At 28.7% G+C, this 17,795-nt stretch overlaps 1 protein-coding gene across 23 annotated transcripts in view; it reads right to left on the bottom strand.

Annotated features, from left to right (window-relative positions):
- Positions 1 to 17,795, bottom strand: part of by (focal adhesion protein tensin) — a 365,221-nt gene that overhangs the window by 227,189 nt on the left and 120,237 nt on the right. The window contains exon 1 of one of the 23 annotated variants that reach the window (XM_071177127.2): positions 16,152 to 16,294. The exons of the other annotated variants lie outside the window; for them this stretch is intronic. The gene's annotated coding sequence lies outside the window, so the exon portion shown is untranslated. Of the gene's footprint in view, positions 1 to 16,151; positions 16,295 to 17,795 lie in introns of those variants that run through there. 23 annotated transcript variants of the gene reach the window in all.

The following is a 17,795-nucleotide window of genomic DNA, read 5'->3' as shown; positions in this document are numbered from 1 at the left end:
GGTTTTAATAATTTGTAGAAAAACAGCAATAATAGTATTAAAATGCACTTGCTGTAAAATTTCAATATCTGGGATTAAACCAGTTGCACTAATAGATTATTACCTGATAAAATTGACAGATTTTGGGTTTAAGGAAAGCGCGTTTTATTATTTTGCATAGCATTTTCGTGCAAAATCATTTAAACAGAAAAGCACTTTTAAAACTTTTCCTAAAATAATACTTATGTCTTAAAAAGATCAACATTAGGAATGACATCACTTTAATCAAATAAGATAATCAAAGATATCTATAACAGAAACAAAAGCAATTTAAAATCAAACGTTATTTTTTGTACATATATGGTAAAAAGCCAATTTCAATGCCAACCTAAATCACTTCCTTAAAAAGTCAATCAGCCTTCCCCTTCAATAACGGACACATGATTCCGTTTACAACATACCATCTTCAAATACATCGAATAAAATCGAGAAAAAAAGTCGAACAAAACGAGTTTTGAAAAAAGAAAGAATTACACAATTAACTGTGACATCAACAGCATTAAAAGCAACTCAGACCGCGATTGTAATTTGTCTGTGATAAAATCAACTCTAAATCTGTTCTAGAAGTCGTGATTTTGTAATTATTAAATTTCGGCATTGAGTTATGTTCAGCTTATGATTATCGTTATTTGTCATTAAGGAATAATCATTAATAAGATAATGAGAATTAAGCTTAAGGATCTAGATTTTCTTTTCGAAACAATATTATATTAACAAAGCATTGTCGAATATATAAGACAATTTTCATTCAGGTATTTTTTACAATGAAAAAAATAAAATAACATTCTAAAATCTTTCTTTACAAAAACGCATTGCACAGAATATTACATATAAATTGGAAAACACAGGGCTCGAAAAAACTCAGAAATTTTACCCGTCTTCGAGGACGGCTTGTCCAACAATGTACCCGTCCTCCTTTGAAACTAACCCGTCGCTTCTAAATAAATACAAATATAATTTTCTCTTATTTATTACAAACATTTATATAAATTTCAAAATGAGTTAGTAGTTACTAGGATTACAAATACTAGGATTACATTATACAGTAATAAAAGAAATACTAGGTTACTAATAGTAAAACCTAGTATTTCTATTATGAAATAATTTATTTCTATTATGAAATAATTTATTTCTTTGGTGAATTAATCTAAATAATAAAGGTAAAGTTATCTGTCAATTATCATGTCAATTTATCCGATGGTACTGCATTTTTTAAATGAATCAAGTATGACGTTTGCCAGTTCCACAATCAAGCCAATGATTTACAGAGGTTTCTACACAGAAATCTGAAAGAGGTTTTCCATTTAGGTAGATGTTCATAAATGCGTTTAACGCTTCTTGTTTAAGACCTGTAAGTAATGTGTTTTTTTGTAAATTCATTGCTGAAAAGCCCCTTTCAACCGCTGCAGTACTCCCAGACAGAGAAAACATCAATTCCACTATGCGCAGTATGTTGCTGTATTTCGAGATTAGAGGATCATTTTAGAAGTGAGGCGCTAGACTCTTGTAAGATAACAAAAATTGAAAATGTATCACGAACATTAATGGGAAAATGGCCGTCCGCGCGGACGCTGAATTCGAGAAATTTGTCGTCCGCGGGGAATTTTTGACCGCCGAGGACGGGCGGACGGGCGGTTTTTCGAGCCCTGGGAAAACATTTATAATACCTAATTTAAATCGGTATTCATATATATCATTCGTATTGTATTATCTTCTCTATTTCATATCAGTCAAATTTGTAAAGCCATTTTATTATTTGAAACAAGATTGGCATTTGTGATAATGCCAAGATTGGCTATAAGCAATTTGTTTTGAGAGTATCGAACTTAAATGTTGCATTCTGCAAGTCGTGATTTTGTTATTTTTCACACATGACATGGTATTAGGCTCAATTGTTCATTTCTCATTAGGAGTCTTCGTTGATATAGGATAACGAGAATTAAGCTTCAGATTTTGTTCAAAATGCCTGTTATATTAATAACGCGTATTCTATGAAAAATGTATTGTTGAGCAAATTAGAATACCTCATTTAATTATATTAAACATAAAATGCATTGTGTTTATAAATAATTACTTCAAAACCAGCGTTTTTGCACTAACTTCTATTAATATTGCCTTTTTTTTCTATTTTATGCGTGTTTTTTTTATTCCGCCATTTTATTTTCGAAGCAAAACTAAGCGCGAGAACAATTTGTCATTGATGATATGAAATTTAAATCTCCATTTTGTATATTTAAAATGTGAATTTATTGTTTTAAAGCTTGAAATGGTGCTATGTTCATCATTTGTCATTAGAAAAATCTACATTAATAGCATTACGATAATTAAGCGTTCTATACTATTTTGAACGATATTCTACGTATGAACTCTTTTATCATACAATACATTAGACATTAATAATTTATGCTAATATTAAAATTGAAATTAAAAAATGAATGTCCTAATATATATGAAGGCATTATACGCACACACAAACGTAAAACATTTATAACGTCGAACAAGTAACTGACGCCTTTTTATCAGTTTTCATTAATATCACATGATTTTTTTTTTTTTTTAATTTCACGCCTTTGCATTTGATTCGCCATTTTGTTCTTACTAACAAAATCAATCATGAAAGCAATTATTCGTTGATAAGATTTACATTCTGATTTTAAATCGTGAATTTGCTATTTTTTAACACTTCGCGTAGAATTCTGCTCTGTTCATAAATGAACAACATTTATCAGTTCTTGTACGATTATTCATTAATAAAATAAAGAAAATTAGATACTCTTTAAAACTTTTACACTTTTCCATAATAATGGATTGATGATACATCATTTAAGTATGTTAATTACAGTTGTTAATTATATTCCGTTTCTTAAAATAGAAATTTTACATAATAAGTACATTTGTCAGAACAATGAAAAATTTCAATTATCATAATTTAAAATCAACGCCTTTTAAATTAGCTGTCACTAATTTTTTATTCCATGCCTTCATTCTTGATCAGCCATTTTCTTCTTTTAAGCAAAATGAAAATCAAATGCGAATGCAATTTGTCATTGATAAGATCAACTTATTTTGAGATTCGGTTTTTAAATTGAGATTTTATTTTTAATACCTAATATTTTGTATTCCGCGATGCACATTGTGATCTTATTTTGTTACTTAAGAATGAAATAATTCATCAAAAAATAATAAGAATTAGACGTTAGATACTCTTAAGATACTGACATCCATTATTATATAATAATGGATTAAAAATGTGTCATTTCCATAGATTAATTACAAAGTTAAAATTAAATAACTAAAATATTTCTTTCAAAGTAAGTATTCTACATAATAATTTCATTTGTTTTTAAAATGCATTTATCATTAATTATTTAAAAATTCCTTAATTTGTATTTCATTTCTGAAGTCGTGATTTTATGAACATGTAATTCAACTATGTTCATAACGATCGTCATTTTTCAGTCAATTTTCAGTATTTTAGCAGAGCCTTTATCATTATAAAACATTAAAATATAATACAAAATCAACGCCTCTTTGTTTTAATTAACAATTCGCCATTTTTTTTAAATTTCATGTTCGTCTAATTTGACATGCCATTTTGATTCTTTCAAATGAATCTAGTCGAATATGTAATTTGTAATTGATATTTGATAAGATCAACTGTAATTCTGTATTAGGCCTAAGAAGTCGTGACTTTGTTATTAAAACTAGGAATGGAAATTCAGTGATGTCCATTACAATCAACATTTGTCAATGAGGTATAATCATTTACAACATGATGAGAATTAGTCTTTAAATTCCCTTTCCAAACAAGATTCTATTAATAATGCATTGTTAAATGGAAAATGCTATCTTCTTCAAGGACATTAATTACAAGATAGAAGTTAGCAAATTAGTATCCTCAAATTGAATAATTCTTTTAAAAAAATAATCAACGCATGTTGAATATTAATTTCGTTAAAAGGAGATCGGTCAAATCAAAGCAAATCGAATTTTTTGAGTACTTAAATCTAACTTACAAATTGAAACAAAAATGTATCACTGATCAAATCATTTGGCTAAAAAATTTGTATTCACTTTTTTATTAAATGCTATTCAAAAATAATAATTATGATATTGAAGTCTTAGCCCTTTTTCCAAGCAAACGATTTCATTATTATAAAAAATAAAAAGCAACGTATTAAGAATCGTTTGGTAAGAGTAAGACATTTTACACTAAAAATGAGATTATATTTGTGTGAAATTAGAATTTCTGTTTCAGGATTTTTTTTTTACAAAAATAGGGTTGAAATTTTTTCAATAAATTATTTTCATACATAAGGTTTAATATTCTATATTTAACATAATCTTTGTATTAGTTTATGCGAATACGAAAAATAATAGTTTAGTATAATTATATAGGATTTACAATTTCAAATATATATGTTATTACAAGCTTTAACTGCATTCTATGTGTTAAATATTATTAAAGATAAGATATTTTATGATTATATTATTCTGTACTTGAACAATCTTATATAAGAATATTTATTCTTAGAAGAGATTTGAAACGATATGAAATTTAAAGCAATAATTCACAACAAATAATCTTTACTAATTTAATAGCTAAAAATAACAAAATTGTACGTTTAATCAAATCCCAATCGCACCATAAAAATTTGATATTTTTGATCACTAGCATATGCTTTTTTATACAAGTTTTGCTATAAGGTTTTTATTTAAATGTTACATTGTCATTCTATAATATAACGTTACTGGTTTAATTATTTTTCAATATTTTCCTTTTTTCTAAAATTTTTTCTGAATTTTAATGTAGAATTTCACTATTTACTTCGAAAGAAACATTGTATTTTATAGAACGTGTTTAAAATAAAAAGATTTTTATTTACCTCAATAATTTATAGCTTAAAATAGAGCAGTCAAAAGGAAGTTAAAAATACCGAATAACTTATATTATAGTTTTACAGCTTTTTTGGGATGCATTTTATCCTAGAAAAAAAACAATAAAATAAAAAACAGGCCGCCATGAATCAGTATCAAAAGATTCATGGCCATTATAACTAAGGCGGACATGTTATGCTTGCAGACGATCTATTTAGAACGATCTGCAGGTAAAAGTTTCACTTCTCTTCGAATAAAAGTTTCTTTTTTTATTTCATCTTTATTTACAGGTTATAACATATCGCAGGTTAAAGCACGAAGCAATTTAGATAATCAGTCACTGTGTTATAGCGGACATTAAAAGACAATGAAGCTCAATATTTGACACAAAGAACTATAAAAATAAAGGAATCCGGTTTAAAGTTCTACCACGATTTTTGGATGATAAAATTAGATGGCTTTGTATCTGTCACGTCATAGATATGGACATCTAAACACTAAAAAATAATATCTAGAGGTGCCCTAATGTAGTACGTGACTAGAAATTGGGAATTCGAATTAATTTCAGAAGAATATTAGTGTCTAATTATCGATTTGATGTGCCGTGTTTCTTCAAAAGCAAAACTTCAACCGCCAACGAAGTCTAAATTAAGCCAGTTGGGATATAGTAGTTAGGGACTGGTGATGAGTAAACATTTTTGTTACAATTTTATATTGTGTGAAAAATGATACTTACAGATTGTTTAAATAAAAATCAAGTAAAAAATTATAGCAATACTCACAAATAGTGCGATGTGATATAGGAATTTTAATATCGCGATATATCGTCTAAAAATATAGATATTTCCACAATATAGAGCTATGGTTTTTCTTAATTTAACCAATTTAGATTTTTTATATTGTTTAAAATTTTAGTGAGCAAGAATATTCTTGACAACATTGTATTCGATATTTATCGATGCCCATAATTATCATTATTCGATTTTTAAAGAGATGTATAATTGATTGACGTTGTATTATTTTTGTCTAATTTTGTCTTTTTAATTTTTAAAGAGATATATTATTTTTGTCTGATTTGTCAAAAAAAAAATGCTACTAAAAACATTTAATTTAATGAAGATGAAATGTAATTTTGTATAGAATTCCAATTGCTAAAATACACAATCATAATGATTTAGAAGACACACTTTAAATATGCCAATTAATTAGTGCTGCATATAATTTAAACAATGAAATCAGACACAAAAACGTATTTTTCTGAAAAACATGTCTTTTAATCAACAGATTCTGATTTAAAATGAAGGGGGGTGGGCACAATTAATGAAATATAATTTCAACAATTTAATTAGGAAAGTTATCGAAAGTTTTTTCTCTTAATCTTATTGTTATGTTATCTCTTAATGTTATTGCACCTTGTTTTACATCTCAACACTTTCAAATGAATCAGTTCAACGAAGAACCATAATAACAGTATTTTGAACCGGAATACGCTAAATGAGGGGCATATTAAACCAATTTAAGACCCGATTGGAGCAGGATCGAGACGCTGGATGCTTATAGCACAAATCTTACTATGTACAGTACGGAAGAAGAAAAATCAGACCACCCTGAATAACTTTTGATCCAATGATCGGATCTTCAAGTTCTAGGACTCAATCTTAATGGTTTCAGGGAGATACTTCAAATATGCTAATTGATTAATCGAAATTTAAAAAAGTTGTATATATATTTTTCTTTTACAAACTAATATAACTTTATTGGGAACAAAAACAAACACATAAATACAAAGAATATATATTCGTCGTCAAGAGGAAAATCCTGTCCAGGCGACAAAGAAAAGTAATACAATAAATTTAAATTAGAAATTTAAAAAAAAAGGGGGGGGGGTATTACAATCATGAATTATTTTGCTCATCATAAGACATCATATATTGTTGAACACTGTAATAATAGAAAAAAAAATACATGAAACTATATAAAAAAAATAACAAAAGTAACATAAGAAATTCATTTGTATTGGCACAAGACTGGTATAAAAAATCAAATGCTTCCTTTAAAGTGAAAAATAGAGGTCTAAATCGTCAATGTTTATCATAAATTGAAATAAAGCACGCTTAAAAGAAGAATATATTTGGATGTTTTGCAACTGGAATGGTAATTTTTTATATAATTTAGTTGCTAAGTAAAAAAACTGTTTTCGTGAAATTTCTTTTGTAAAGTGGGGAATCTCATATATTTCAGTTGGTCTCCTTTCAGACACATTAGTTTTTAATTTGCATATTAATTTATTGTTGTGTAAATAAAGTAAAATACGAAAAAATACATTATGGCGAAATGGTAATAGGTTAATTCTTGTATATATATTGGTAGTAGTTATACTTGAATTATTTATATTTAGAGAATTAATAATCTTGAAGCATTTATTCTGAACTGAGATTAAAGGAAGTAAATTAGTTTTATATTCACCGCCACATATTATTGCACCATAATTAATTAAATAATAAAACCAGGAGTAATAGAGTGTTTTCACAAAATTAAAATGAGTTTTATTCTTAAGATGATAAAATTTAACTAAAATAAAACGCAATTTTTTAACTAAATTGTTAATATGTGTTTTCCATTTCAAATTAGAATCGATATATAGTCCTAAATATTTGATATTATTTACAGATTGTAGAATATAGCATCGACAATTTTCATTAGTAATTTTACAGGAGAGAGAGAGAGTGAAATTTTAAATTTAAGTTAAATTCTGATTTTCTTAAGCAGAAATAAATATATTTAGTTTTATTTAGATTTAAATTTAAGTCATTTACTGTAAACCATTTTGAAATTACGCTTAAATCAGATTCAATTTGAAAAATTAGTTGATTTAAATCAGTGCAAGAATACAAAATTACGGAATCATCAGCATATGTTATTATCTTACCAAAAAGTTTGAGTTGACAAAAGTCATTGATGAATATAATAAACAATAAGGGTCCTAGAATAGATCCTTGAGGAACACCACGGTTAGAAAAAATATAATTACTAAAATTACTTCGGATTTTAACTCTATGTTCTCTGTTTGAAAGATATGAAATAAACCAATTTAAAATCATTCCTCTGAAACCAGCAAATTCTAATTTTTTGATAAAAAGATTGTAATTGACATTATCGAAAGCTTTTGATATATCAAGAAATATAGCTACTGTTAACTTATTTTCAGCAATACTATTATGAATAAATTTTGAAAATTCCAAAAGAGCTTTTTTTGTACTTTTGCCTTTAATAAATCCATGTTGATTTTCAGAGAAAAAATTTGTATGTTTTAAATAATTGTACATTTTATCAGCTAGAGCTTTTTCAATGATTTTAGAAAAAACAGGTAGTGTTGAAATTGGTCTATAGTTTGATAAACAAATTTTTATCGCCGGTTTTAAAAATAGGAGTTATGGCTGCTCTTTTCAAAGAAGTTGGAAAAATGGATGACTTGATTGAGGTATTGATGAAATTAGTTATAAAATTTATATTATTGAGACCAAATAGTTTAATTAATTATACAATAATACCATCATAGTCAAAGCAGTTTCTATTAGAAAGAGAATTTATTAAGTAAAGTTCATCACAATCATTCAATTCTAGGAAAACAAACGAGGTTAAACTTGGTGAAATATATATTTTTAAAACTATTTGAATTTGGGTTTGAGGTACTGTTAGCATTTGCAAATGATTTACTGAATTGATCAGAAGATTTATAGTAGTTTAAAATATCAGGTAAAGTAGGTGATTTGCTCTGATTACCAATAATACTATTTACAAGATCCCATTTTTGTTTATTTGAATCACAATTTAAAAATTTGATTTTTAAATATTCTGATTTTGCTGCTTTAATTAAGTTCTTAAGCTCAGAAACTATAGTGTTGTATGCTGTTTTGTAAATAATATCCCATGGATATTTTCTAGTTTTTTTAATAGTTTTTCCCTTCTTCGAATTAAAATCAAGATATTACTAGTCATCCAGATATTTTTGGCTCTTTTGTCTGATTTATGCGTATATTTAAAATTATTTTTTAAATTATTCAGTTTGAAAACAAAACTTCGATATAGTTGATCAAGAGAATCTTGAGGATTGTAATTAAATTTGTAATTTGACAGATAATTATATAGCTTATTATAGTTGATTGAAATTTTATTTTCAGTTTCCTTAATTTTATTTACCTCATTGTTATAAACACTGGAAAAGGTTGGATAGTGATCGCTTATGTCATTTAAAATTAGATTTCTCAGGAACTATTCAACCGATTTTGCAAATATTTTGTATTTAACATACTTTAAAATGACGTAAAAATTTTATATCTTACAATTCAAAATTTTTTCGACAATTATTAAATAAAATGATAAAAAATAATAAATATTCATTAAAATTTATTTTTTGTTTGGAATAATCTTTGGATAAACGAATTCTAAAATAGTGTGCAAAAAGTTTTCAATTCGTTTAAAAAGTTCTAGAGATATGGAGAAACACGCAAAAAATAAAATTAACATTAAGGGGTCGAAGCTTTGGATCGCTCTCCTGGACCAAACTATGGGGACCATATTTCTCAAATTGCGGTTACACCCCATATTTTGGGGGGTCAGAAATCCCAATCCGTCAGAAAAGGTACATTTATTCAGAGAAAATATGCTTTTGCGTCTGATTTCGTAACTTAAATTATCATATGCACTAATTAATTTTAATTAACATATTTCAGTTCATCCCTTCACGGGAGTCCTAAAACGGGAAGATCCGATCATTAGATTATAAGTTATTCAGCGTGGTCCTTTTTTGCTCTTTGTACGGTGGTGTAACTTCTGAAATGTATATTATAGTGAAAGTAATATAAATTTTATTGTAAAGGAAAATGTTGGAGGTCCCTTAATTAGAATTCTGCCCAAAGCCTCAGCTTCTCTTAATCGGGCTTTACCTATGTTTTTCATAAAATGTTTTAGAATATTAGTCTTGTCTGACCTAGATCAGCCCTCTTTAAACAAAATCAAACCTGAGACGAAAAATGAGTTGATGTCAAACAAAAACTCAGATAAGAAATAAATATTGAAATAGAAATCAGTTATTGATTGATTTAGAATTGTTCGACTTAAGTCTTATTTGATTTGCCTCAATAACAGAGCTGATACAAAACCATACAATATTATAGATTAAAAAAATGCTACAATATCCTGAATTATAAACCTCGAGTGACCTGACTTCTATTTAAATCATTAAGCACACAAACGCGTATTTTAACAAATGGGATAAAAAAAAAACTCATTCACAATCTCATCCCATTTCTTAATAAAGGTCTATCTAGCGTAAGATTAATCCATTTCTATTTATCTCAATCTATTATTGCATTTCTAATTACCCATTCTTTGCAGACTATCTGAAAGGAAAAAAAAATCTATGTTGGCAGATATAATCACTACTCAACTGGAGTAGCTAAACATTAATGGTCAAAGGGATTAAAGATAGGGTATATAAATTATATTTTTTTTATACCCAGTTCTTTAAAAATAACAGTTCCAAGTAAGCGTTTAAAAATAACAGATCTCAGCATATTGTGTAATGGATACCTCCCTGTCGGTTAGGAAGTAAGATCAAGTAATAGGTTTTCTAAGCACAGGCTTGATGCTTGGTTTACATAAGTATCTGTTCCACAATAACAGATCTCAGCATTTTATTCAGAAGTCTGTTTATTAAGTTCACGTCCGATATAGTTACTATTCAGTGTAAAATTTACTTAGTTTAAAATTATATTTTTAAAGTCTTTTTAAGATTATCACCCCCAACCATTAAAATTATATCAATTCATAAGATCAAATATTATACGGTTGTTCCATTTTCTAACGTTATGTTTGTTTGTTTTTTGCAATAATCATTATAAGAAATCATGATCACACTAATATCTGCAATTAAAAGATCATGATTCCAGGTAATCTTTAAAACAGAAGTTAAATGTTTATCAGAAATTTTAATATTTATAACTGCAATGACAAATAAGCCATGTAAAATATCAAATAATCGTTGTCTTTGATTATATATTATTCGCAAACATGATCACTTAAGACCGGGATAGCCTGATTGGTAGGGCACTCGGCCCATGTCGAAGAGTTCGTGGGTTCGATCCCCTCCGGTCGAAGACTCCCCGTGTAATAAATGGTGACGGATGCACGTTAAATCTGTCTAGTCGCAAACTCCTCCTCAGGAGTTTTCTTGTCTTCTGGATTGGTTCAAAAATTACAAGGCTACGGAGTTGAACATTAGTAGTCGTAAACCCAAAAATTAGGACTGCTGTTCAACGACGGATATAAAATATAAAATAAAAACATGATTACTTATTCTGCAAACATTGTTCATATAACTCAAAGGTAATCGTTGTTCATTATCGTTTGTAATTACTATTACAGTAACAGTAAATTATTATTGCTCCAAATCACTATTCCAAGTATTTGACTATATAAAGACTGTATGTAATGAATTACAGTTTTTAACGAATTTTATATTCAACTTTTATCTTAGAAGTCTAGTATGAAATTTGTAACTGTGCACGCGCATGCGTAATTAGTTTATCTTTTGTTGTTTATTCTAGGAACGATATGAAATAGATTAAAGACATAAAAGGATCAAATTGCATATTACAATACCTGCATTATAAATACAGTTGAATATCGTTTTATGCAATAGTTCGAATGTGATTGTTTTGTTAAATAGCAGTTTTAATATAACTGTTACAGCAAATAACGGATCCAAAATATCTGTGACGAGAAATAACGGGACTCTCCGAAAAACAATCGTCATCATTAAGCATCCATCTTTAACCATCTTTGATTCATATCTCCCTGGAGATCTCAAAGCTTAAACCCCCTTGCGTAATCTTTTTTATCGCCACTCAAATAGATTTCTGCTAGAGCACGCCAAGAAGCCATTTAAAAAAGAAAAGAGTTAAATGGAAGAAACGTGAAGTGCGATCTGCAACCATTTTTAACACGTGATGTATTATGATGTCTGTTCTTTTAATGATGTAACAAGCTTCTCAGTTTGATTTATAGTTCTCACTTGAAATGTTAAGTTGCTGCACTAAGTGCTCGATACCGGTTAAATTTTTTCAATTTTACGTTCCTTCTTGGGCGATTTGGTTGTAAACATTTCACTAAGAGTCTATTCATGTTTGCTTTTTTTTAATTTTTTTTAATACAAAGTGGAATTTGAGTCAAGTGTAAAATTTACGAATTTGTTTACCATTTTCATTCATTAAATGCTATATACTTCCTAGTTTGAAATGATTATGGAATGTTTTTAAGGACTGAATGAGGTTACCTAAAATTATTTATCTTCGTAAACAAGTGAAATATGAATAATTAAATTCTCAATAAAGGGGAACAACGAAATATTCTTTGTCAAATCTATCTGAAATTAAAATATATTTCGTTTTTTCTATTAACTCATAGAACACATTTTATTTTTTAATGATTTTAATTAAAAGCTAAATAATGAAAGTACTAAACTGCAACAAAATTTCATTCAATTTAAATTTCAAAAACTTCGAGAACTCCAGATTTATATATATTTGCTATGCGCTATCTATTTAATTATATTTTATTTGCTTTTATGCATTTGGCTTAGAAAATAATAACAATATTTTTTATAAGATATCTGAAACTGAGCTTCTACCAGTTTTTTTATGCGAAGGTAAGGGTTCAGAGTGAATGGTCACAGTTATCAATTTGCCACAAAGCTCATTTTTTGTTTTTTTAATAACTACCTCAACTCAAGCATTGCGGATATTTCCGTATCGTAATCTCGCTCCAACTACAATCGTCAAGGAGCCAAATAGATTTTAAACTTTAAAAAAAAAAAAAAAAGAAAGAAAGAAAAACGTGTATATGTTTGCCCTGGGGGTGGTTACGAATTAGACATTTCAAGGTGGTCCCTTTCTGTTACGTTTTTTTTATTTTTATTTTTAGTTTCTTGCGGGCCGCTGCCCGCGGAACGATTATTCTGCCACAGATCCCGATACGGAAATCTTCCCCAAACATTTTACATTATTTGTAAATCGACAATGTTAGTTCATGGACATTAGACACATTTATATTTTCATTTTTAATCAATAACATTTTTTAAAAAAACTGGCAATTATTATTGTCAATGGCTAGAAACACTTATCGCGCAGTTAGTTGAAAAGCAGATTAAACTTCTATTTATTTTATCACTATCGTTAAACATTCGTTCCATATCGAATTTGCAGCAAACAATATTCAATTCTGTAGTGACTTTTTATCCCCAACCCAGAAGACAAGAAACCTCTTGGTTCAAGCATCGGAACTAATTCGCATCAAAAGTGCATGTTATTTTTTTTCCTTATGAAACTAACTATATTTACGTCTAATGGTGATGGAAACGACCGAAACTGTCCACGGTTAGCCCGGTGGCATGCGCACTTAAATCCATGATTCGTCTGGATTAAAAAATGGATCACCGCGTAAGAAAGATAGTAAATATTTATTTATGAATGAAAACTGAGGATTGAAGGAATTTAATTCTAAGAACTAACTTAAGATAAGGTGTACAAAAACTAACAAGATGTAAGCTCTCCCTAAGGTGGAATATTTAAAGTTTGGAATATGGATATCGACTTAGGTACAAACCTTGTCATCTGACTGAGATACAAATAATTAAGATGTGTGCTTGGTTATATTTAATTGTGTGTTTTAGTATCACCATTAGCTTAGCTGATATTGATCTGATGTGAAAATTTTAATTGAATTACTGCGTGAGTGATCACAAATTAATTAATTAAATTAATTAATAATAAGGAAACCTGAAATTATTATTATGATTGTTTATATACTCCTTAGACGGTGATGCACCATAAACACTGCAAAAAGTATATTTTCTTTGCAAATTAATCACACTTACAGTCAATTATGGCAAGTTATTCATCATATCATTGTATACAAGTAGCAAAATTTTATTGTAAAAAAATTTATGAACATGGAAAAGTCTTTCTTTAATAATGTCTCGCTGTTTGAATTAATAGATATGAATATTGATGCATACGTTATACAAATAATCGTGCTAGAAGCAACATTAATAACTGCGCCGATATCGAAAGAAAATATTAAATTATATTTTTACTTTAATGAGCATAACAGTTTAATTGAGGCAACAGTCAGGCACAGCCATAAATCTTCATCAAAGTAAATCATTGCTCACGAAATTTATTTTCTCTCATCACGGTTGCACGATTTCACTGTTAACGACGCATTAAAATTTGGGTTATGGATAAAAATGCATATTCATTATATGAGATTGTTTTTGAAAATAACATTTCGTCTCAAGCTAGTTAGCTAAACAAAAATTTTGACTTATGTGGTAATGACGAAAACCGGCCATTTTAGTTTTGATTTTTAAATTAAATTATATCTACGTCAAATAATATATTGATCTATATTATTTGATCTAGTTCTAACAATCATCCCATTTTGCTTTGATATTTCGGCCATTATCAAAGTGCAATTTTGGTGGCCTGTAAGACAGTACACGTCATTTTTGCCGGGTGATTTGGCCAGACAGATCTCCAGACCTGAGTAGGATAGAAAATGTCTGAAATTACCTTGGAAGACAAAATGCTGCTTTGAATCTTCCGCAATGGTCGGTACACAAGTTGAAACACGATTTACTTTATCTCTGGTATTCCTTTCGCATTTTGGTGTCTGGCAACTTAATTGGCAGCATGGAAATTCAATGCAACGAAAACATTGAACTTATGAGTGGCAAAATTCCTCACAAAAACACAATTTTGCATGATTTCAACTTCTCTTATCCACATGAAAGTTACATCAGTGTGCAAAAAGAAAAAAATATTGTGTATATGTTACCATGAACGACCGAAATCAAGAGAATGTCGACTTTCACCGCTGAATGTCAACAATCACTTAGTCGCTTTGTGAATGTCCGAAATATTTGTTATATCCGATTTGACATTAATGTATTCCTTGATATTATTATATTCATTCGATATTTTAATTTCTGCTGAGGATAGATTTGAAGAAACATCAGTGTTCGTAGTACCGGTCAAATGCATACTGGGTAGTGGCACTTGACCTTAAAAGCATTGATGTAGGGCATACCGGGCAAATGTATACCGGGAGATGGCACTTCACAAGACCTAATATATATTTCGGACATTTATCAAAGCGACTATATGATCATCAACATTCACCGTTGGAAGTCAACAACCACCCATTTCTGCCATTCACAGTAACATGCATATAAAAAATTTTACTTTTACTTTTTGTACAATAAAAATTTTGCTTACATTATTAGATAAAATAACAAGAATTAATAAATAATTACTACAAATTGAATTAATAAATAATTACTAAAAGTGGAATTATCTATAGATGAATGAATTTTATAACTGTCAACAAAATATTTTCTGTTCACTTAAAAAGTTCACGAAATGTAGTAAAATACGCAAAAAAGTGAAAATGACATTAAGGAATTCAAATATTTTGAGTGCTCTCCTGGTTAAATAACTGGGACCCTATTTTCCAGATCAAAGCTACCCCCATCCACATTTTTTGAGGATCAAAAATTAAAATCCATGGGGGGAAAAGGATAGGTTAATTTAGAGAAATAATGTTTTTATGCCAGATTCCATACCTTAAAACTCGTTTGCACTTATTAATTTGCATATTTCAGATTAAGCTCTCGAATCATTAGGACTTCAGTCTTAGTGCATGAAAATTCGATCCTTAGATTAAAAGTTATTCAGGCAGGGTGTTCACTTTTTTTTGCGTCTTATTCATTAATTTTAGGAGATTAGTGTGTACTTATTATAATCAAATTTGACTTTATTAAATTTATATTTTTATGTTAAAGTGACTACTATTTGCTCCTTTTAAAAACATCATCTGAGCAAAAGATCTCAAATGTCAACATTATGATATTATTCGCTGAGAAAAAGTCTTACAATGTATCTTACTAAAGTTCAACTTTAAAAAAAAAAAAAACAAACATGGGTGATTTTAAAAAAGGTTGTAGCAAATTTGCACCGTATTATTTATCAAAGTAACGATCATATAGTTCAACCTTGAAAGAATTTTTTTAACAGCGTATTCCTCAAAAATTATAAAATTTTCACTTACGAGTTTATGCAAGGTTAAAAGGTCGTTAAACTTGAAAGAAATTTATTTCACAAAGCAAAACTCACCGCAATAACAGCAGCATGTTTTTATTAGGTAACAGTAGCCTGTTATTAATCAATTTAAAAGAATAACACAGGATGAAACTGTCCGTTAAATTAATTACATGTGTGATCGTTCGTCAAACCTATACTTCCGGTCTTCTTTAAATCTATAAAAGAAATTAAAGAATAATATTTTTAACAATGAAAGCTTTAATCATAGAATGAACCCATAGTGTCAATCACAATTAATATTGATTTTTGTGGCACAAACCTCAAAAAAGAGGAAAAACGTATGTTTCAACTTTTATCATGTTCTTTAAAGTATATATAATGTAAAGAGACTGTGATATCATACTGTCCAAATAAATAATTAGACCAACAAAAGAACGTCTTTTCTTTCCAGCCGCTACGTGCGAACTCTCGACCTTTATTTACAACATCTACATTTGCTGACAGCGCCATCGCAACATGGAGGCATGACACCCCCCCGACAAGATTGCGCTACACCTGGTATAGCGAAATCTGATCCACACTATAGGATAATATATATATATATACAAAAATATATTTAACACTTAATTATAAATAAAACAGATGAATAGAACACTTGTTACAATTACTTACACATAAAATATGCAAAACGCAGATGAAAATAGTAGAAATATGACAGATGTATAGTTGCTTGGTTATAACGCATCATATATACAATTACTATGTACAAATCAAATTTATATAAAACTGGTATATATTTCTATATAACTACAGATGAAAAGAAACCTTGATACAATAGATTCGATATTACCATGAAAATTAAATTTCAATTGAATTATGTATATTTACAGATGAAAAGAAGCCTAGTTATAAAACAGATTATTATATATGTTAGTTTGTTTTCTAATAAACACACCAACATTCAATCACTTACTAGTCTTGATAGACCATCAGCATTTTTTAATTGAGCACCTGGGCAGTGTGTGATGTGAATATTGTACCTTTGGAGAGCTAAAGCCCACCGTTGCAACTTAGCAGATTGTGGTGCTGACTTCTGTAAAAATATTAGAGGATTATGATCAGTTATAATATCAATATTCGCACCAAACACGTAATTTTCAAACTTTTTGATCGACCATACTACAGCATACGCTTCACGTTCAATAGTAGCCCAATTTTGCTGCACTTTGTTCAGTTTTTGGCTAGCAAAACTGATTGGGCAAAGTTGACCGTTATCATCTCTTTGGGATAAACAAGCACCAACACCATAGGAACTTGCATCACACTGTATAACATAAGGTTTTTTTGGATCTGGAGTATAAAGGGAAGGAGCTTCACTCAACTTTTTCTTTAGTTTTTGGAATGATAATTCCTCTATGTCAGTCCAAGGAATAAGCTCTGGAACTTTCTTTTTGGTTAAATCCGTCAATGGTTTTGCTATCTCAGCATAGTTTTTTATATAATTTCTGTAATAATTGAAGAGACCTAACGCACTTTTTAAAGCTGACTTGGTTTTAGGTGTTTCGATAATTTCAATAGCAAGAAGCTTTTCAGGATCTGGTTCATGTCTACCATCTCCTATAATATGACCTAGATACTTGATTTGTGTTTTTGCGAAAACGCATTTCTTGACATTAACGGTGAATTTCAGATCAGTTAATTTGGTCAGTACCATAT

This window comes from Parasteatoda tepidariorum, chromosome 2, assembly GCF_982258835.1.
Source record: "Parasteatoda tepidariorum strain Cologne lab strain chromosome 2, Ptep-v5.0, whole genome shotgun sequence".
NCBI lineage: Eukaryota > Metazoa > Arthropoda > Arachnida > Araneae > Theridiidae > Parasteatoda > Parasteatoda tepidariorum.
This window is presented reverse-complemented; position numbering and strand designations above follow the sequence as displayed.